Genomic DNA, 16,570 nt, shown 5'->3' on the forward strand with positions numbered 1-16,570 from the left:
TGGAGACAACAAGGAGGTGCACAGTCTTCTATTATGCTCCGAAAGAGCACACCTCCATGTGTTGAACCCATTGCGGCTTTAGGCCAGAGGTAGGCAGGGATAGGGCGTCGATGCAGGCCGCCACCACAGTTGGTAACGCAGAACGGTTAAGACCAGCTCCTGTCCTAACAGTCCTGCTTGTGCAGCCCAGTGGCATTAACAGGCCTGCTGCTGCTGATGCGCCTGCTGTCCACAGGTGTGGCCCCAATGCACACGGTCAGCGTACTGAATGGCCCCTGTGATGTTAACAGGGAGTTCCTGGGCTGGGTGGGCGTGTGGACCCTGTGACGCTAACAGGGCTCCCAGTCTCAAGATCCGAGTGGCGTCTAACTTGGTTCAGGCTACTATTAGTTTCATAGCCACACAGCTCTGTATCCTCCACCAAACCTTCCAGTTGCCAACCTCTCCTTTTCCATCTGGGAGCACGGTGGACACTGACTGCTGATGGGGATATATACCTTTATCTTTCTTTTCTTATTAATTTTCGTTATATAGCGGTCACAGATTATATACCACTTTATCCAAATCTGCCAGTCCCACCGTAACAGGGTGTTTCTTCATCAAATGTTACTTTTGCTTAACCACCAAACCCACGGACCAAAACTTTTTTCCCCTTTCCAACACACCTCTTCCCCTTTCCACCAGCATCTGTCCTTTTTCAACTCAGTTTGTATATGACCAAAAGTGCAACTCTGCAGGGACACCGTACTCAACGCCATCTCAGCACAGCAGCCATCCCTCGGTCCCTCAGATGTGGACAAGTAAAAGACCATTTCCTCCTATCCATGACAAAGCGTTGAGATTCACTCTGTGCAGCACTGGTGTTTACTGGAAAAGCAGATGTAAGATTGCGTACCACATTCTGCAGATACTCCTGTATACGTGCGTCCCTTTCTATGGCAGGAATTATTTAGCCAAATTTGGTCTTCTACCGAGGATCTAACAGTGTGGCAACCCAGTAGTTAGCATTACTTCGAATTCGTACAATCCGAGGGTCATGTTGTAGGTAGTGCAGCAAGAAGGCGCTCATGTGTCTTGTGCATCCAGGAGGACCAAGTCCTTGGTGTGTTGGTGGCAGAGAGGTGAGAATCGTGCCTCCTTCCTCTGCCCTCTCCCCACAACCTCGCACAACCGAAATGTGAGCAAGCTCTCACTCATCTGCTGAGTCTTCCATGCCCATCGCCAGTTCGTCCTCCATTTCTTCATGGCTCCTGCACCTTCCTCAACAATTTTTGCTGATGTGTCGCCCTGGGCAAGCCAGGGGTCACAGGTCACAACACCACCACACCCCACACTCCAGGTAGGCACATCTGCTAACCAGAAATCCTTGTTGCCTTCCTCCAGGAGTCTGTTGATGCACACCAGGGGGTGGGCCAGGCGGTTGGCTCCGCCCACCAAGGAGCTCACAGCTCTGGAGGCGGGAAGTGTCAGGCAGTTGAGCTCAGGGCGAGCTTGTGTAAACAAGATAGCCCCGGGCAGGGGAAGAGTGAAGTCCAGTGAAGGGCTAGAGTAAACAACCAAGAAGTGAAAGTGGAGGAAAGAACAGGAGTAAAGGAGGAAAGCAAGAAGTGGTGACAGAGCAGAGAGTGTGCAAAGCCTGAGAGCCCAGCTTTGTGTAGGGCTAGAACAGCAAGGTCAGCGACGGCGGTGACTGTTCGGAGGGGGACTGTTTGGAAGTTCCTGGAAGGACCCCGTTGGCTGTGTGCCCGGTGGTCTGGAGCAGTGTTCCGAAGGACAGTCAGCACCAGGGCAGGGGCCTCTCGGACCCCGGCAAGGCTAGGAGTCGCCAAATTTGCCGAATCCGTCAGTGAAGGGGACGTAGATCCCCCAGCAACCAAGTCCCGATTGACGGCAACAGCCCGACCATTACAGGGGAGACACCGCCACCGCCAGGGCACCAGTTTCCCCAGGGCCACCGCCTGCGGGCAAAGTGTAGAGCTCCTCCGGCCCAGATTGCAGTCGGGGAGCGGGTAACCGGAGGGAATCCACCGCTACCATCAGTCAACACAGGTGCAAGGAAGAGAGACATCACCGTCACCTACCGGGAGTGCAGGTGCAGCCGTCTGTGGGACCGTCCTACCAGACGTTTGGTTTACCGTACAAACTGTGTCCAAGTCTCAGGCTGAGTGAGTACCACAGTGCCGCAAGGCACAGCGCTGCCCCCGCGTCCCTGCGCCCTCCAGGCCCTACACTTTACATCTCTTCACTGGGCCCCGGGATCACCAACCCCTACCCACGGAGGGGCAACACAACACCTGGCTGCTCCGCATCACCATCCCCGGGACCCCCACACTGAGCAGCGGTGGTACAATCACCACAACCGTGGGTGGCGTCACGAACTATAACAATCCCCACACCCAACAAACACCCCCCTTTCACTCACGGGCGCGGAGTGTCGCTCGAGAAACCCCGGGATCCGGCCTACAGCTCGAGCCACCAGGAGCAGCTGCCGGACCCGAGCAGAAGGGGTGAGCGCGGTGTGCTGCCACCCTCCTCCCCGCCCGCGACAAGTTGGCGTCACGAACAGGATCTTACCGCTCTGCCGTCTGGTAGAGGTGCGCCTTGTTACCGCCGGAGGTATCCGGAAGAAAAATTTCAGAAGCCGCCATCTTTGGCGCAAAAAGTTCCCGCTCGAGCGTCTTCTCGAGCAGTAGAGGCGCGAAGGCCAAAACCCCGCCCCGAGAGAGGAGGGGCCGGAAAGAGCTAAGGGGGACGCGATGGCGGCTGGCCGCATGTAGCTGCGGCTATAGAAGCAGAGACGCCAGGACTCTGCAGACTGACTGGGTTCCTGGAAGGCACGCTGGCCAAAATGTACGACCCAACTCCCAACGAGGAAGCCCCCGCGCCCGGCACGGCGACGTGGTTGAGGGACCGGACCGTCCCGCTGAGTAACCGTCTGCAGGCTCATATGCAACTCCTCCTGGAGGAGTGGGAGACCGACATGGCGGACGTGGTGGCTGCTATGTGGAGACGCGAGGCAGAAGAGGATTTGGAGAAGCGGGTAAGCGACCCACGCCCCTGTATTCCTGAGGGATCGGCCGTTGGAGCTGAGGGGCCCGGCCGGCTTCCGCTCACCCTGCCTCTCTCCCCACTACCCGCGATAGTTGCTGCCGCCCCGCTATTAGGCCCGCTACCAGCCCAACCGGTAGCGATACCCTGCCCAGCCGCTCCGGCGGACCAGCCGGCTGCAGACGTCCAAGACGGTCCTGAAGTACACCAGGGGGAACCGCTGGAACCGCGGCCCCTTAACAGCATGGTGCCAGAAGTCCCAGCAGTGACTGTGCTAGACCCGGAGCCTGGAACCGTGGCCTGGATGAAGGCCCGGGTGATACAATTCCACCAACGACAGCAGGATCAGATCTTCCGGATGCTGGAGCAGTGGACCAGCGTGGTGGAGGAGCTGATTACAACTGCCCCGAGGTGCGAGAGGGGAATAGATGTAGCAGAACCGACTGGTGACCCACGTCCCTATGTCCTATCTGGACCGGCCGCTGCGGCTGAGGGGCCCGGCCTAGTCTCGGCCTATGCATCGCCCTTGCCGTCACATCTGGGGCGCCTCAGTATAGGCTCGCCTACTATGCTGCTCCACGCTACCGCAGAAGGGGCTGAAGTGTTGGATGCTGGAGACCAGGAGGCTGCGGCAGCTGGCGGCAACCCGCCTGACGCAGGAACAAGAGATGACGACTCCTGCCCCAGCTCCGAGTCCATTGTTGCAGCTGAAGGAGCAAGTGAGCGTTCCCGCTATGTGGGGGACCCCGTGGTTTACCATACCTCGCGTACCGGTGGAGATGGGTACCGGGTACCCCTGTCACAGCGGGCATGTCAGTGCATGTTTGATGTGCTGGTGGCAGAGGGTGGGTCCGCCTTAGCAGAGGAACCGGAGTAGGGCAGCAGATGCCCGCAGCACCGTCCCCGTTGGGACCACCTGCTTGTTTGAAAGTTTGAAAGTTTTGCCAATAATGAAAATGATCACACCGAAGAAGTAACCTGATTTGTTTGTTGATTTGCCACCGGCTGGAGCCGGCACCGTTGTCCCCGTGGGGACCGTTAAAAGTTTATGCATGGGAACTAGCCATGGACAAGCCCGTGAACTCTGCAGGGCAACCACAAACGTTAGTGGCTTGTAAATATGTTGGGTACCGTTACCGTTTCCGCAATGCCGCCTACGGAGAGGCAGGTTGGAGGGAGGGCCCTGAGCAGAGCAGGCCAGGGCCCAGCCACCAAAGGAACCGGTGGCTACCCTCTGGAGGGAAGGACAGATCCCGCTCGGGTACCGTGTGCTGGACTGTGGGTCAAGGGGTGCTGCCTGGGTTTTAGGGGCAGCATCAGGGCCAGGTTACTTGGGTGGGAGAGAGCGGAAACCGTGACCGTATACCGTTGCAACGTTAAAAGTAAATGTGCCTCCCGTCTTGGGAAGAAATTATTAAAAATGTCATTTATTGTTTGTTTAACCCTGTTATCCCCTTTTTACAGAAAAATAAAACCGGTGTAGGACGGCAGCCCACGGACGGTCTGCATTTTGCTAAGGGGGAATGTGTCGCCCTGGGCAAGCCAGGGGTCACAGGTCACAACACCACCACACCCCACACTCCAGGTAGGCACATCTGCTAACCAGAAATCCTTGTTGCCTTCCTCCAGGAGTCTGTTGATGCACACCAGGGGGTGGGCCAGGCGGTTGGCTCCGCCCACCAAGGAGCTCACAGCTCTGGAGGCGGGAAGTGTCAGGCAGTTGAGCTCAGGGCGAGCTTGTGTAAACAAGATAGCCCCGGGCAGGGGAAGAGTGAAGTCCAGTGAAGGGCTAGAGTAAACAACCAAGAAGTGAAAGTGGAGGAAAGAACAGGAGTAAAGGAGGAAAGCAAGAAGTGGTGACAGAGCAGAGAGTGTGCAAAGCCTGAGAGCCCAGCTTTGTGTAGGGCTAGAACAGCAAGGTCAGCGACGGCGGTGACTGTTCGGAGGGGGACCGTTTGGAAGTTCCTGGAAGGACCCCTTTGGCTGTGTGCCCGGTGGTCTGGAGCAGTGTTCCGAAGGACAGTCAGCACCAGGGCAGGGGCCTCTCGGACCCCGGCAAGGCTAGGAGTCGCCAAATTTGCCGAATCCGTCAGTGAAGGGGACGTAGATGCCCCAGCAACCAAGTCCCGATTGACGGCAACAGCCCGACCATTACAGGGGAGACACCGCCAGGGCACCAGTTTCCCCAGGGCCAGCGCCTGCGGGCAAAGTGTAGAGCTCCTCCGGCCCAGATTGCAGTCGGGGAGCGGGTAACCGGAGGGAATCCACCGCTACCATCAGTCAACACAGGTGCAAGGAAGAGGGACATCACCGTCACCTACCGGGAGTGCAGGTGCAGCCGTCTGTGGGACCGTCCTACCAGCCGTTTGGTTTACCGTACAAACTGTGTCCAAGTCTCAGGCTGAGTGAGTACCACAGTGCCGCAAGGCACAGCGCTGCCCCCGCGTCCCTGCGCCCTCCAGGCCCTACACTTTACATCTCTTCACTGGGCCCCGGGATCACCAACCCCTACCCACGGAGGGGCAACACAACACCTGGCTGCTCCGCATCACCATCCCCGGGACCCCCACACTGAGCAGCGGTGGTACAATCACCACAACCGTGGGTGGCGTCACGAACTATAACAATCCCCACACCCAACAAACACCCCCCTTTCACTCACGGGCGAGGAGTGCCGCTCGAGAAACCCCGGGATCCGGCCTACAGCTCGAGCCACCAGGAGCAGCTGCCGGACCCGAGCAGAAGGGGTGAGCGCGGTGTGCTGACACCCTCCTCCCCGCCCGCGACACTGATACTATGCGCCCTTGTTAATCCCTATCCCCCACCATAACTGCTGCCTAGGTGCCGCTTACCGTATGGACCTTGTAGATCTTATTATCCCTTCTGCATATGACTCCTCCTGTACTTCCTCACCTTCCTCTTGGACCAATACCTGACTCCGAATAATGCTTACAGTGTGCTCCATCATGTAGATGACCAGAATTGTCACGCTGAGAATGACATTGCTAGTGCTAAACATCTTCGTCGACATTTGTAAACTGTGTAGCAGGGTGCATAGGTCCTTGATCTGACACCACTCCAGCAGCGTGATCTGCACCACCTCTGGATCAAGTTAGCCCAGGGTATACATCATACCGTATTTCAGCAGGGCTCTGCGGTGCTGCCACACACGCTGCAACATGTGCAGATTCCAATTCCTGCGTGTCGGAACATCGCATTTCCGGCGTTTAACTGCCAGACCCTAAGACTTCCGGAGCGATGAAAGTTGTTGAGCTGCTGGGTGCGAAGGATGAAAGTGACCACATAGCAGCGTGCCCGCTGCACAAGGCCATGTAGGCCGGGATGGTATTTTAAAAATTGCTGGAGAATCAGATTCAACACGTGAGCCATACAAGGCCCGTGTGTCACATTGCCCTGACGAAGGGCCGCAGACAGGTTTGCATCATTGCCGCACACGGCTGTTAAGTCACCAACGTAGTCCACTCAATCAATTTGTACTCTGGTCCCAATGGGAAGACACCACACCCTTTTTTATGCCCATCCTGTCTGCAGACCACTGCCAGACAAAGCTATGAACCTCTTGTTACTGTTACCCCCAGTTCAGTTTTATGAGTTTGTGTGCTTGTTACCTGACTACGTTTCCTGCTTGCTGTTTATGTACCTTGTTGGCCGATCCGCATTTCACCTCTGCTTGTTTTCTGATTAAGTCCTGGCCGTCCCATTCTGTTCCTCTTCCTCAATTAATGTTTTTGAACCTGCATGACTACTATTCTCTGGAACTGCAGCCTTCCACAGGTATTGATCAACGTGGGCCCTGTGTAATTCCTAATCCCTGTATAGGGGTTAAAGGGTTTCAGGGTTCTGGGTGTCCAGCTTGGTGAGTGGCTTGCCTCTAGCCCAGACCTGGGCAAGGGGCGGCCCGCGGGCCACATCCGGCCCGCCTACTCTCTGTGACCGGCCCGCCTGGCTCCGGGCGTCCTTGCTGGCCGGTCACTGATGAGGGCAATCTGACCTATTGTCCGGAGCTCCAGGCTCCGGTCGGCCCGTGGTCAGATTGCCCTTATCACACGCTGCGTGCCGGCAAGGAACAGAAGACAGATACTGCAGCACCGCACAGTGCAGCAGCGGAACGCAGGAATCTGTCCTCTGTTTCCTGCCGGCATTTTCTCTGTGACACACACGCGCGCGCCCTGATGTCGTCAGTACGGCACGCGTGTGTGTCATTTGAAAAGTTCCTGCCCGGCAGGAGAAGAAGATGCAGCAGCCGGAGCCCGTACGGAGAGAGGAAGCAGCTCAGCGGGGAGCCGTACAAGAGAAGAAGGATGTCAGCGGGAGCCCGTACGGAGGTGCCTGAGGAGGGAAAGGTGAGTGGTGACTAGTAACCTGAGGGGACAATGGGGGGAGTGGAGGGGAGGGGGGGTAACTGGTAAGTAATATTTGGGGGGAGTGATGTAGTATATGGCAATGTAGTTTTACAGGTGTAGTATATAGGGGTCTAGTGATGTATATGTGGATGTAGTGATGTATATTACAGGAGTATATAGCAGTGCAGTGATGTATATTACAGGTGTATATGGGGGTGCAGTGATGTATATTACAGGAGTATATAGCAGTGTAGTGATGTATATTACAGGTGTATATGGGGGTCCAGTGATGTATATTACATGTATATATGGGGGTGCAGTGATGTATATTACATGTATATATGGGGGTGCAGTGATGTATATTACAGGTGTATATAGGGGTGTAGTGATGTATATTACAGGTGTATGTAGGGGTGCAGTGATGTATATTACATGTATATATGGGGGTGCAGTGATGTATATTACATGTATATATGGGGGTGCAGTGATGTATATTACAGGTGTATATGGGGGTGCAGTAATGTATATTACAGGTGTATATAGGGGTGTAGTGATGTATATTACAGGTGTATATGGGGGTGTAGTGATGTATATTACAGGTGTATATGGGGGTGCAGTGATGTATATTACAGGTGTATATGGGGGTGCAGTGATGTATATTACAAGTGTATATAGGGGTGTAGTGATTTATATTACAGGTGTATATGGGGGTGCAGTGATGTATATTACAGGTGTATATGGGGGTGCAGTGATGTATATTACAGGTGTATATGGGGGTGTAGTGATGTATATTACAGGTGTATATAGGGGTGTAGTGATGTATATTACAGGTGTATATGGGGGTGCAGTGATGTATATTACAGGTGTATATGGGGGTGCAGTGATGTATATTACAGGTGTATATGGGGGTGCAGTGATGTATATTACAGGTGTATATGGGGGTGCAGTGATGTATATTACAAGTGTATATAGGGGTGTAGTGATTTATATTACAGGTGTATATGGGGGTGTAGTGATGTATATTACAGGTGTATATAGGGGTGTAGTGATGTATATTACAGGTGTATATAGGGGTGCAGTGATGTATATTACAGGTGTATATAGGGGTGTAGTGATGTATATTACAAGTGTATATAGGGGTGCAGTGATGTATATTACAGGTGTATATGGGGGTGCAGTGATGTATATTACAGGTGTATATGGGGATGCAGTGATGTATATTACAGGTGTATATGGGGGTGTAGTGATGTATATTACAGGTGTATATAGGGGTGTAGTGATGTATATTACAGGTGTATATGGGGGTGCAGTGATGTATATTACAGGTGTATATGGGGGTGCAGTGATGTATATTACAGGTGTATATGGGGGTGCAGTGATGTATATTACAGGTGTATATAGGGGTGTAGTGATGTATGTGGCGCCCCTGACCTGGTCAGGCACCACTGAGTACTGCACCCATGCTGGGGACAGTACAATACAGGTAATCCAGAAGGCTGACTGGGGTGTGGAACACAGGCGCATAGTGATCAGGTCTCACACATGTACCCATGAGAGGACCCCTGGGGATCCCAGGAGGGGGCAAGCCTTCACCTTCACTGGAATAGTGGAGGGGGTAGAGCCTCCATCTCCTCTCAAGGGGTGTGGTGGAGAGTCTGGTTGCTAGGTGGCGTAGGCAAGAACAAGAGAGGAGGAGCAGTGAGTCAGTTAGAGCAGAGAACTCCATAGGGCTCAGTGAGGAGCAGACCTGTGGGGCTGTTGCTGTCTAACAGCGCCCGCGCAGTGGCTACAGACGGGGGAGAACGGTCAACTAGGAGTGCTGCCTGAAAGCCAGCTTCAGCTAGAGAGTGCAACGGAGTGGGAAGTAAGGAGACTGCTAGAGAGCACCAGGCCCAACCGGGCGGCAGATCCCGAAGCGAGGATAGATTCACCTTTCCCTGCTAAACCTGCCGGTGTGGGGCTCCTAAAGCCCACACCACAACACTACAAAAGCCGCAGCCACGTAACCACAAGTTTGGGCCCATAGGTCATAGGAGGCAAGAGGCTGGAGTGGCCTGGTCCGGGGAACAAGCACACGGCAAACAACAAGGGGAGAGAGGCTGCAGCATCTTCCCTGGGTGACCCCCATAGGGACTCAAAGTCGGGGTCACCCCAAACCACCAAGGGCTAAGGAAGGCGAGTCAGTAGTCACCCTCATAAAGTCAGCCTGAAGGATACCTGGTTCCCATCTGGTTCATCCCAGCTACGCTCGGGCTACTCACCCTGCCATCAAATGTGAGTAAAGCCCTTGAAAGACATTCCTGCCTGTGTGGTCATTCTGCGACTTGTGGTACTACGCACCTACACAGGGCCCTGGGGCTTGCCTCACTCTCAGGAGGCTACTACATCCGACTGCACCCACCATCAGCCCCAGGCGTCCCCTAACCTGCAGTGGCGGTCCCCACTGACCGCAATACTGAGAGTGGCGTCACGATCAAACAAGAAGATTTCCTACCAGTGACGGAGATCCAGCTGAGTGGAGTCCCTGAAGGTATGCACCGATACAACACCCGTGGGGCTTCACATCTGGCGTCACGAACAGGATAAGGACTAGACCTGTTCAGACAGGTGACCATGTGCCTGGGCGGTCCGCTTGAAAAATTGGAAGCGCCGCCATATTGCCACCATGAAAAGCGCGCTGAAAAACAACAGCAGCCCGCGCTGGAAGAAGTTACCGCCCACGAAGAGGTGTGGCTACCCAGAGATCCCCTGCAGAGTCCTGACCTCGCTGATGAAGAAAGCGGAAGCGTCCAGAGACGGCGGAGCAGAGAAGAAGCCAGTAGCGTGCTAGAGAAAATGGAGTCCAGACGTGGATACCCAGAGCCAGGCTCTGCTGCCTGGTGGTGCCGGGAGCTTGCCATCTTCTGCGACCGGCTGGAGGCCGGGATTGTGCGACAGCTTAGGGAAGAACGCACGGAGCTCCTGGAGATGGCTGCGGCGGTGCGGACCTACGAGGAGGGAGCCGCGCGACGCATGTCAGACCGAGCGGCGACGACGCAGACCCCGATGCAGCCACAGATGGGTGAGTCGAGTGATGCCCCGGCCAGCACAAGTGCCCCGACCCCTGCTGCCACGCCCGCGGTCCCGGAAGAGGCGCCCGGCGCGGCGCCACCGAACCAGGCCGCAGCCACGCTAGATGCGGCCCGCCAAGCCCAGGCCGCTGCAGCGATGCCCCGCCTGTCCCGCAGGGCTCCGACCACCACGGCAGTGCTCATCCGTGCTGCAGGTGTGACGCTGACCCAGGCTGCCACCCTGCTAAACCCGGTCCGCCAAGACCCCAACGCAGCAGCGACGCTCGTCCGCGCCGCAAGTGATATGCTGAACCAGGCCGCAGCCCCGCCGGGTGCGGCCCGCCAAGCTCCGATCACTGCAGCGACGCCCGGCTCAGCCTGCACGGACTCCATCGAGGCTGCGACGCCAAGTGAGACCGCGGCTGCAGTGTCCAGTCCGGCCCGCCAGGAACCGGCCGCGACAGAAACGCCAATCCAGGCCGCCGCCATACAGGGCGCGGCCCGCCAAGACCAGGCCGCCGCCATGCCGGGCGCGGCCCGCCAAGACCAGGCCGCCGCCATGCCGGGCGCGGCCCGCCAAGACCAGGCCGCCGCCATCCAGGGCGCGGCCCGCCAAGACCAGGCCGCCGCCATGCCAGGCGCGGCCCGCCAAGAAGAGACTACCTCATTGTTTACCCCGGCCTGCAAGGCCAGAGCAGACACCGCTCCCCAGTCCAAGGAGGTCCCTGCTAGGAAGACCCTGATAGGAGAGGACCCCGAATACTGGAAGCTGAAGGCTGACCTAGAGGCCCAGTTCCCACAAGAGATGGTGGATCGGTATCTGCTCCCGCCGCATACCCCCAAGGAGATTCAGGCAACCCCTGCAGCCGCGCCAGAGAGTCCACCGCCCAGACCAGCTGAAGAAAGCCCATCCCCAGCACTGCCACAACCAGAGTGCAGCGAAGAACTAAGGGGGAGAGGAGACCATGAAGCAGAAGGGCTGACTCCGACGCCAACCGCAGCAGACCCCTACCCAGAGCCGGAGATGCTGCCCTATTCCCGCTGGGAGGAGGAAGATTTGACACCGTCAGCAGATGAAGATCAACCTAAAGACCTCACCTGGAAGCCCACAGGCATGAATCCAGCCCGCAAGACACGGCGCAGCAGAACACAGGTTGCTCCAACACCGCAGTCTCCAGAGCAGAGGGAAGTCACGGTCAGAGACCTGGAGGAGAAAAGGTGCCTAAGAAGGTCCAAAGCCCAGGCTAGAGGACCCCTTTACAGAGGAATAGTAGAGGACTTCAACTTGAAAAGCGGATACGGCTTTATTGTAGTAAAAGGAATAAAAGAGGGCATATTTGTAAATCGGAGAGATGTTCAAGCCCACCTGCCCAGAGGACATTCAGGCAGAAATTTGAAAATTGGGGACTTAGTACAGTTCACCTTGCATCAAGGAGAAAGGGGCTACTATGCCTTAGACGTAGCACCATGTCCCAGACAAGAAAGACAAGAAAGACAAGAAAGACAAGAAAGACAAGAAAGACAAGAAAGACAAGAAAGACAAGAAAGACAAGAAAGAAAAGACAGAGATAAAGAACCAGATGTAGAAACAGACGAAGACCAAGAAAGGAAAGATAAAGATCCTACAGATGAAACAACCACAGACAAAGATCCTACAGATGAAACAACCACGGACGACGACGGAGAGCAAGAAAGTCACAGGTGCCGGTGCCCTACATGCCCACGCCCTGGTGAAATGGAGGAGTAGAGTAGAGAAAAGTAAAGTAAGAAGAGAAGTTAAAGTTTTGAAAAGTTTTGTTTTGCAACGTTTAAGAAATGCGCCCACAAAAACTGTTGTGAGAAAACCATAAACCTTAAGGCTATGAACTGGCTATAGCCACAAACTCTCGCAGTGTAAATAGTTACACCAGTGGCACCACCACCAGGGCCAGCCTGTTTAGGGGCTTGGCTCGTCTGCGACCAGGGGGGCCCGTCCGTAGAAAAGGGCCTTGGCTCACCTGCGATCAGAGAGCACGCCTGTTTATGGGGCCTTGGCTCACCACCACAAAGAGGGTACCTGGCCAGCACCAACTGTGGAGGCCGCCTCTGCATCCTGCCAGAAGAGGCTGACGGCGCGGATCCACCAGGCCAGGTATACCCTGAAACCACCAGCCCATGAAAGCCGCCTCTACATCCTGCCAGAAGTGGCTGAAGTCGCGGCCAACGGGAGAGGAAGATTGGAGGAAAGGTCTGGGGAAACGGATGGCCCAGACCTGGTCACCAACAGGACCGGTGACCTGCCTCCTGAGAGGGTTTTGGGTGGGTTAACGGACTTGTGGGTGGAGGGTGGAGATGTCTGATACCTGGTGCTTTTAAATGTTTTACATGTTTTAATGTTTTATGCATTTTAAAATGTTGTCTTGCAGCCCGAGGACGTGCTGGTGATAACTAAGGGGGAATGTGGCGCCCCTGACCTGGTCAGGCACCACTGAGTACTGCACCCATGCTGGGGACAGTACAATACAGGTAATCCAGAAGGCTGACTGGGGTGTGGAACACAGGCGCATAGTGATCAGGTCTCACACATGTACCCATGAGAGGACCCCTGGGGATCCCAGGAGGGGGCAAGCCTTCACCTTCACTGGAATAGTGGAGGGGGTAGAGCCTCCATCTCCTCTCAAGGGGTGTGGTGGAGAGTCTGGTTGCTAGGTGGCGTAGGCAAGAACAAGAGAGGAGGAGCAGTGAGTCAGTTAGAGCAGAGAACTCCATAGGGCTCAGTGAGGAGCAGACCTGTGGGGCTGTTGCTGTCTAACAGCGCCCGCGCAGTGGCTACAGACGGGGGAGAACGGTCAACTAGGAGTGCTGCCTGAAAGCCAGCTTCAGCTAGAGAGTGCAACGGAGTGGGAAGTAAGGAGACTGCTAGAGAGCACCAGGCCCAACCGGGCGGCAGATCCCGAAGCGAGGATAGATTCACCTTTCCCTGCTAAACCTGCCGGTGTGGGGCTCCTAAAGCCCACACCACAACACTACAAAAGCCGCAGCCACGTAACCACAAGTTTGGGCCCATAGGTCATAGGAGGCAAGAGGCTGGAGTGGCCTGGTCCGGGGAACAAGCACACGGCAAACAACAAGGGGAGAGAGGCTGCAGCATCTTCCCTGGGTGACCCCCATAGGGACTCAAAGTCGGGGTCACCCCAAACCACCAAGGGCTAAGGAAGGCGAGTCAGTAGTCACCCTCATAAAGTCAGCCTGAAGGATACCTGGTTCCCATCTGGTTCATCCCAGCTACGCTCGGGCTACTCACCCTGCCATCAAATGTGAGTAAAGCCCTTGAAAGACATTCCTGCCTGTGTGGTCATTCTGCAACTTGTGGTACTACGCACCTACACAGGGCCCTGGGGCTTGCCTCACTCTCAGGAGGCTACTACATCCGACTGCACCCACCATCAGCCCCAGGCGTCCCCTAACCTGCAGTGGCGGTCCCCACTGACCGCAATACTGAGAGTGGCGTCACGATCAAACAAGAAGATTTCCTACCAGTGACGGAGATCCAGCTGAGTGGAGTCCCTGAAGGTATGCACCGATACAACACCCGTGGGGCTTCACATGTATATTACAGGTGTATATGGGGGTGCAGTGATGTATATTACAGGTGTATATGGGGGTGCAGTGATGTATATTACAGCATACCTCCCAACCGTCCCGGATACAGCGGGACAGTCCCTCTTCTGAGCCTTTGATCCCGGGTCCCGCCCGTGAGGCTGTTTGTCCCGGCTCCACCCACCCACTGTAGCCCCGCCTCGCTGTTTCTCCCTTCTACTATTCATTACAGAGCCGAGCGCGCACCTACTCCTGTGACTGCTGCTGAGGTATGAATCACCCCCTGCAGCAGAGCGACCCCCCTGCAGCAGAGCGACCCCCCCCTGCAGCAGAGCCCCCCCCCCCTCCCCCAGAGCGGACATCCCCAGTCCCGGAGCCTGCGTTTCTCTGCAGCTGTTCTCTGACTCCCCGTGTGCGGCTTCTCACTGCTGCAGACACGCGGGGAGTCAGGAAGCTGAGGAGACCGTGCAATCAGCTCTTCTCTCTCCTGCAGATAGCACTGGCCAGTAATAACCTATGCAGAGTGACATCTGCAGGCTTCTATTAGCTTACCGATCAGTGGTCTCTCTCCTGCCTGTGGAGAAGAGCTGCTGGGTCCTAGCTTCCCAACAGGTTCAGCTCTGCTTTATCCTGGCTCCCCTACCAGTTAAAGGGAACATGTCAGCAGAAATTTCACAATAAAAATAAAAGATTCCCCTCTGCAGCTCCTGGGCTGCTTCTAGAAAGGTTCCTGTTGTTATTGTGCCCCCTTTGAGACCTACAAAAATACTTTATGAAGTCTTACCTTTTTGTATGCAAATGTGTTTTTATGGTCACGGGGGCGGGCTGTCTGGCGTCCGTTATTCCCCCTCCTGCCGCTTTACGCAGTCCCCCATTGCTCATTTACATACACAAGGACGCCTTCCTCATGTAACTGTCCTCCCGAAGTTTTGCGCATGTGAACGCTTTTTCAGGTGATTGCGCAGGCACGAGATTATGGGCGGCGCTGTGATTGTCATCAGCAGCGTTAACCAAGTACCCGCCCATAATCTCGTGCCCGCACTTTTCCCTCTGACTCCACCGTTATGCGCAAGTGCTGGCCATATGAACCATGTTACCTATTACTGCTTGCACAAGATTATGGGCGGGTACTTGGATGACTTTGCTGATGACAATCACAGCGCCGCCCATAATCTCGCGCCCATGGTAATAGGTAACATGGTTCATATGGACAGTGCTTGCGCATAACGGTGGAGGCAGAGTGAGAAGCGTGGGTACAAGATTATGGGCGGGTACTTGGATGACGGTGCTGATGACAATCACAGCGCCGCCCATAATCTCGTGCCTGCGCAATCACCTCAAAAGCGTTCACACTTTGCACAGTGCTTACTCCCGCGAGAGTGGCACTGGGCATGCACAAAACTTCAGGAGGACAGTTACATGAGGAAGGCGTCCTCATGTATGGAAATGAGCAATGGGGGACGGCGTACAACGGCAGGAGGGGGAATAACGGACGCCAGGCAGCCCGCCCCCGTGACCATAAAAACAGATTTGCATACAAAAAGGTAAGACTTCATAAAGTATTATTTTAGGTCTCAAAGGGGGCACAATAGCAACAGGAACCTTTCCAGAATTCAGCCCAGGAGCTGCAGAGGGGAATCTTTTATTTTTTTTGCTAAATTTCTGGTGACAGGTTCCCTTTAAAGGGAACCTATCAGGTGCAATCTGCACTCAGAGCCAGGAGCAGTTCTGGGTGTATATTGCTAATCCCTCCCTAACTGTCCCTGTATACACTAGCATAGATAAAGGCATCTATAGAAAAAGTATTTTTAAAGAGCTTATATCTTATGCTAATTAGCGCGGGGACTAGTCCCAAGGGCGTTACTTCACTTGGCTAGTCGGCCCACATAGCGTGTTAGTACTCACACAGGGGCGTAATAACATGCTAACATGCTATGCGAGCCGACTAGCCAAGTGAAGTAACGCCCTTGTGACTAGTCCCCGCGCTCATTAGCATAAGATATAAGATCTTTAAAAATATTTGTTCTTGATCTCTTTATCTATGCTAGTGTATACAGGGACGGTTAGGCAGGGATTAGCAATATACACCCAGAACTGCTCCTGGCTCTGAGTGCATATTGCACCTGACAGGTTCACTTTAAAGGGAACCTGTCACCAGATTTGGGGCCTATAAGCTGCGGCCACCACCAGCGGGATCTTATGTACACATTCTAACATGCTGCATACCTCCCAACCGTCCCGGATACAGCGGGACTTTCACGCTTTACGTTGTTTGTCCCGTTGCCACGGGCGGGACGGCCGGCTCCCGGGCTCCGCCCACCCACTCTCTCTCCGCCTCCCTGCTTTTCCCTCCTACCATCCTAGTAGACGTGGCATAGAGAGGAACGCTGCCTGTGCTGCTGCTGGTACAGTAAACTAATCTCCCTAGCGCTGATTTCCCTCCCTCCCCCCTCACCCCCGGCCGGAGCCTGTCTGTGCGGTCGGCCGGCCGCCTGTCTGTGCGGTCGGCCCGCCACCTGTCTGTGCAGG

The sequence above is a fragment of the Anomaloglossus baeobatrachus genome, chromosome 8, assembly GCF_048569485.1.
Source record: "Anomaloglossus baeobatrachus isolate aAnoBae1 chromosome 8, aAnoBae1.hap1, whole genome shotgun sequence".
NCBI lineage: Eukaryota > Metazoa > Chordata > Amphibia > Anura > Aromobatidae > Anomaloglossus > Anomaloglossus baeobatrachus.